The 6499-nt window shown below is 46.7% G+C and overlaps 1 protein-coding gene and 1 pseudogene across 1 annotated transcript in view; one reads left to right on the top strand and one right to left on the bottom strand.

Annotated features, from left to right (window-relative positions):
* The window catches only part of LOC108305811 (carbohydrate sulfotransferase 6), a 19544-nt gene that overhangs the window by 7021 nt on the left and 6024 nt on the right, over window positions 1-6499 (bottom strand). The window lies entirely within an intron of this gene.
* LOC108305733 overlaps window positions 5629-6499 on the top strand; it is a 6369-nt pseudogene continuing 5498 nt past the window's right edge.

Raw genomic sequence — 6499 nt, forward strand, 5'->3', positions numbered from 1 at the left:
CCACAAAAATTAGCCAGGTGTGGTGGTAGGCACCTGTAGTCCCAGCTCCTCAGGAGGCTGAGACAGGAGAATTGCTTGAATCTGGAGGCAGAGGTTACAGTGAGCAGAGATTGTGCCACTGCACCCCAGCCTGGGTGACAGAACAAGACTCCATCTCAAAAGAAATAACCAAACAAACAAACAAAAAATCTTCCAACAAGTCATTAATGGTGATGATGGTGATAATGATGATGAAAATAATTATATGTATATATATGTGTGTGTGTGTGTGTGCGTGTGTGTGTGTGTGTGTGTGTGTGTGTATATATATATATATATATAAATCCAAGAAGCAGACTCTCCCTGCAGGGTTCTGTGGTGCGTGTGGCACTCCTAAGCCTTTGTCCACTGAACTTTCCCATCCTGGAAGGCCTATCTCCTTCCCCTCTAAAGTTTTCTCTTTATGGGGGGCACATATTTACTATATGTTTAATTTTTGGAAAAGGTAACACAAAGATGTTGTATCAAGTTCTAAGCTGGGTGTAGTGGCTCATGCCTGTAATCCCAGCACTTTGGGAGGCCAAGGAGGGCAGATCACTTGAGGTCAGGAGATCCAGACCAGCCTGGCCAACAAGGCAAAACCCGGTCTCTTACTAAAAATACAAAAATTAGCCGGTGTGATGGTGGGTGCCTATAGTCCCAGCTACTCAGGAAGCTGAGGCAGAACTGCCTGAAGCCAGGAGGCAGAGGTTGCAGGGAGCTGAGATTGTGCCATTGTGCTCCAGCCTGGGCAACAGAGCAAGATTCCATCTCAAAAAAACAAAACAAAACAAAACAAAAAACAATTCTAAAGGTACAGATGAGCTCATTGCCAGCCCATGTTTCTTTTTTTCTTTCTTTTTTTGAGACAGAAGGCAGTAATATTTGCTGTCTCTGATGCCCTCTCCAGCCCCCCAACCTCAGAAGCACTTCTGCTTTAAATTTCCAACAAGTCGTTAATGGTGCTGATGGTGATGATAATGATGATGAAAATAATCACATGTTTTTCAGGAGGAGGGTGGAACTAAAAAGTACAAAAGGCCAGAAAGGGAACAGAAAGTTCTGTCTCTCGTTTTGGTACCCAGGAACACCCTAAGCAGTGGTCCTTAAGCCACAGAAATGTTTTTTTGATATTAACTCTTTTTAAAATGTACTTTTGTCAAAATACTACACATCGCTTGAGAAAGGTTAAAATATGCCTGGAGCCCAGGCACGGTGGTTCACACCTGTCATCCCAGCACTTTGGGAGGCCAAGGTGGGAGGATCTCAAGCCCCAGAGTTCAAGGTTGCAGTAAGTTATGATCGCTGTATTGCTCACTAGCCTGGGCAACAGAGCGAGACCTTCTTTCTCTAGAAAAAACCCAAAAACCTAAAACCACAGCAAAACACTCCAGCTCACAGCTGAAGCACATCAATGACTAAGAGTACACCTCCTTTCTTGTTTTTGCATGTTTCCCTTAGTTTTACTTGGGGCTAATTGCATTAGATATTAGAAAGTTTGAAAGAAAAATGTAAAAGATGTGAAAAGTAGAACAAAAAACATAAATGACAAATAAAGTTGGAAAGTAGAGAAAAGAAGGAAAGCCGGTGCTCAGGATCCTAATCCTGGTGGAGCTGACAATCGAGTTGAGGACATTGAAGACACACCTGTCTATGTGACAGTCAACGGACCTGATGACATCCCAGTGGATGGCCTGGACATCCAGCTGTGGGAGGATCATGCTGGTGCTGGCTGCATCCTTCTCTCCTGGATTCTGGCAAAGCTGCCACCCGGCCTCCCTTCAGTCCATCTTGTACAGCTGCCCCCAGGGGTAACTATACCACACATCGGATCCTGCCATTCTTCTGTTCCGCAACCTTCAGCTTTCCGACCTCATCTCCCACATCCCAGGCTTCACAAGGCCGGGAATCATCAGTTTGCATCAAAGAGCCCCACTCCAGCTCTCCCAACCCCCTCACCCCACGCTGTGAGTGCCCAGCCCAGACTCCCCAGGGAGGCATCTCAGCCTCCCCTGCAGGTGCCTCCTCTGTGCCTGTCCAGACATGCCCCACTCTGCCCTGTACTGTTTTTTTCTTCCCCTCTTGCCTGTGAGCAACCAGGAGCTTGAGATTGTGGGTTTTGTTTGCAAGTGAACATCTGTTCGCCAGAGAGCAGTGTGAGAATCGGCACTGCCCAGGTATACTGGACTTGCTTGGTTCTGTCCACTCAGTATCTGTTTTTCCTTCTGACAACAGTCTCTAGGCTTTTTCCTAGGGAACCACCCTCACCCACTCAAAAGTGTATGTGGCTCAGATGGGGCTGATCCAGTCACGTGTCCCAAGACAGGCTCGCCTCTATATTCCACACACTGACCCTACCACCACAGCCCACACAGAACTACTGGCCTAGGAATGGGACATCTGCTCAACTGCAATCCTGGAATTTCTTCATCACAAAGGAAGAGGAAACTGCCTGGGTATAAAGTCAACACAGAAAAGAACTCAGCAGAGAAAGTTCACAGGCAAGCTGACAGCATCATCTAAGCATTTTGATGCAGTTGTGCAAGGTTTACCCACAGACCCCTGAGCTGGGGGAAGCATTCAGTTTCAGCTTAAGTCACTGGGAGATGAGCTTCTGTCACACCCAAGAGTGGTGATTAGATAGTGACAGTGGAGCGCTTTGGTGGGGTGAGGTGGGAAGGGTGCAGGGGTAGAGTTTCTGGGGGCTGCCCCTGCTATGTTTCTCTTTGAGGGTGCTAATACAAGGGTGTGTTCAATTTGTGAAAGTTCACCAAGCAGAACTTTCATGAGCTGTACTCTGATGAATGGCATACTTCAATAAAAAGTAAAGAATCTCAAGGACTGTCCCAAACACCGAATGAATAGAGGACATGAATAAATATTAGCCAATTGCAATCAGATACTCTGTGGTTCACATCCAGAGGGAGAAAAATTCCCCAGTAGCTCACATAGCTTTCTGCCGAGCACCTTAAAGTCACAGGATCTTCTAAATATCCCTGCCCTTTCTTGGCCTGAAAGACCTAGGAAGAGCTATGGTTATGCCTGTTTGCAAGTGGGAAAAGCAATATAGGAAAAAGCAAAATGGGAAAACCAACCCAAGGCAGTTCTCCATAGCAGGGTCGACCTGAAGCCCAGGAATCCTGGGTCTCTGAGACGCACTAACTTCCAGCCAAGCTCTGCCTGCCCTCGACACAGCAGCTTCAGGCCGGGGGTGGTGGCTCACACCTGTCATCCCAGCACTTTGGTAGGCCAAGGCGGGTGGATCACCTGAGGTCAGGAGTTCGAGACCAGCCTAGCCAGCATGGTGAAACCCTGTCTCTACTAAAAATACAAAAAAAATTAGCCAGGCATGGTGGCAGTCACCTGTAATCCCAACTACTTGAGAGGCTGGGGTAAAAGAATCAGTTGAACCTGGGAGGTGGAGGTTGCAGTGAGCCAAGATTGTACCACTGCATACAGCCTGGGCAACAAAAATGAAAATGTCTCAAAAAAAAAAAAAAAAAAAAAATCTGGCCGCAGTGGCTCACAACTGTAATACCAGCAATTTGGGAGGCCCAGGCAGGCGGATCATGAGGTCAGGAGACCATCCTGGCCAACATGGGAGGCAGGAGAATCCCTTGAACCCAGGAGGCAGAGGTTGCAGTGAGCTGAGATTGCACCACTGCCTGGCAACAGAGTGACACTCCGTCTCAAAAACAAAAAGCAAACAAAAAAAACCTCACCAAAACAACGACAACAAGGCACAGCAACACTTCCTGTTACCAGCCTGTCCCAGCCCTGTTCATAGAACCTAAAGGAACAAAATGTAATGCTAGGTATAGATCCCAGGTTTAGATTGCTCTGTTTAGAGCTGGCTGGAGGCCATCCCAAAGACAGCTGGGCATGGTGGCTCACACCTGTAATCCCAGCGCTTTGGGAGGCCAAGGCAGGTGGGTTACCTGAGATCAAGAGTTTGAGACCAGCCTAGCCAACATGGTAAAACCCCATCTCTACTAAAAATACAAAAATTAACCAGTGTGGTGGCGAGCGCCTGTAATCCCGGCTACTCCAGAGGCTGAGGCAGAAGAATCACTTGAATCCGGGAGGTGAAGGTTGCAGTGAGCCAAGATTGCACCACTGCACTCCAGTCTGGGCAACAGGAGCAAAACCCCGTCCCAAAAAAAAAAAAAAAATCCCAAAGTCTGGAAAAACCAGATTCCGAGGCATTAAGAACTACCACAGGGGCCAAACTGCTCTAGTACAGCCCTGGGCATTTGGAAGGGGGAAGGCTAAAAAGAGCAAAAGAAAGAGGAAGAAAGACGAGAGAAAGAAAGCAGAAAATAAGATAAAACATAAAGCAGGGAGGGAGGAAAGATGGGAGATGAGTGTTCATGGGGGGCAGGAACAAGGAACTCCTGCAAACACCATCTATGAGGGTTTCCTACATGCCCAGCCTTTCCCATCCATTTTCTGATTTGATTCTTACAGCAATCCTATGACACGGACCTGATGATCATCCTTATTTTGTAGATGAGGAAACTGAGGCATAGAAAAATTAAGGGAGGTGGGGTATGGTGTCTCATGCCGGTAATCCCAGCACTTTGGAAGTCTGAGTCGGGAGGATTACCTGAGGTAAGGAGTTGAAGACCAGCCTGGCCAATATGGTGAAATCCCATTTCCACTAAAAATACAAAAATTAGCCGGCTGTGGTGGTGTGCGCCTATAATCCCAGCTACTCGGGAGACTAAGGCAGAAGAATCATTAGAGCCCTGGAGGCAGAGGTTGCAGTGAGCTGAGATTGTGCCACGGCACTCCAGCCTGGGTGACAGAGCAAGACTCTGTCTCAAAAATTTAAAAAAAAAAAGGAAAAAAGAAAAGGAACTTGCTGAAGAATTCACACAGTGGCTGCTGAGTCATAATCGGAAGCCTAGCAACATGACTTTAGAGCTCTTTCCTAGGCAGTGTCAAGTGGAAATTGCAAGTAACAAAGCTGACATACACATACGCGTTTCTCCCATCTGTGGGTGTTCTCTGAAGTGCATGTATTTTTCACACAGTTGGCTAGGTGTTAAAAATACACGAATATCAAACAACACCTACAGATGGGAGAAAATAGTTGTAAATCATATCTACAGAATGGGCTTGTACTCAGAATTTAAAAAGAGCTCTTACAACTCAACACGAAATAGGCAAACATCCTATTTAGTTTTTTAAGAATGAGCATATTGAAGAAATATATAAGAATAAGTAGACAGGACCTGGTGGCTCATGCCTGCAATCCTAGCACTTTGGGAGGCTGAGGCGGGCGGATTGCCTGAACTTAGGAGTTTGAGACCAGCCTGGGCAACACGGTGAAACCCCATCGCTACTAAAACACAAAAAATTAGCTGGGCACAGTGGCATGTGCCTATAATCCCAGCTACTCGGGAGGCTAAGACAGGAGAATCACTTGAACCTGGGAGGCAGAGTTTGCAGTGAGCTGAGATCGCGCCACTGCACTCCAGCCTGGGTGTCAGAGTGAGACTCCAACTCAAAAAATAAATAAGTATATAAAGAAATTTAAGAATGAGTGAAGAAAAAAATTCAAATGAGTAAAGGATATGAGAAGATTTTTCTCTGAAAAAGGAGCTCAACATTTTCAGGCAGTGGGGAAATGCGAATTAAACCACAATGGCAAATCACTTTCCACTCACCACGAAGGTTACAATTAAAAAAGGGTAATTATAGGCAGTACATTGAGCTCCATAGAGACAGCGCCGGGGCAAGTGAGAGCCAGATGGGCACTGGGTGACTCTGTGCCTCGCTGAGGAAAAAATAACTAAACATGGGCAAAGGAGATCCTATGAAGCCGAGAGGCGAAATGTCATCATATGCATTTTTTGTGCACACGTGTTGGGAGGAGCATAAGAAGCAGCACCCAGATGCTTCAGTCAGCTTCTCAGAGTTTTCTAAGACGTGCTCAGAGAAGTGGAAGACCATGTCTGCTAAAGAGAATGGAAAATTGGAAGATATGGCACAGGCGGACAAGGCCCGTTATGAGACAGAAATGAAAACCTACATTCTTCCTAAAGGGGAACAAAAAAGAAGTTCAAGGATCCCACTGCACCCAAGAGGCTTCTTTCGGCCTTCTTCCTATTCTGCTCTGAGTATCGCCCAAAAATCAAAGGAGAACATCCTGGCCTGTCCGTTGGTGACGTTGTGGAGAAACTGGGAGAGAAGTGGAGTGACTGCTGCAGATGACAAGCAGCGCGAAGATGAAGGAAAAATATGAAAAGGATACTGCTGCATATCGAGCTAAAGGAAAGCCTGCTGCAGCAAAAAAGGGGGCTGTCAAGGCTGAAAAAAGCAAGAAAAAGAAGGAAGAGGCAGAAGAGAAGGAAGAGGAAGATGAAGAAGATGATGATGAGGGCCGGGCGCGGTGGCTCAAGCCTGTAATCCCAGCACTTTGGGAGGCCGAGGCGGGTGGATCACGAGGTCAAGAGATCGAGACCATCCTGGTCAA

This window comes from Cebus imitator, unplaced genomic scaffold, assembly GCF_001604975.1.
Source record: "Cebus imitator isolate Cc_AM_T3 unplaced genomic scaffold, Cebus_imitator-1.0 Scaffold66, whole genome shotgun sequence".
Taxonomy (NCBI): domain Eukaryota; kingdom Metazoa; phylum Chordata; class Mammalia; order Primates; family Cebidae; genus Cebus; species Cebus imitator.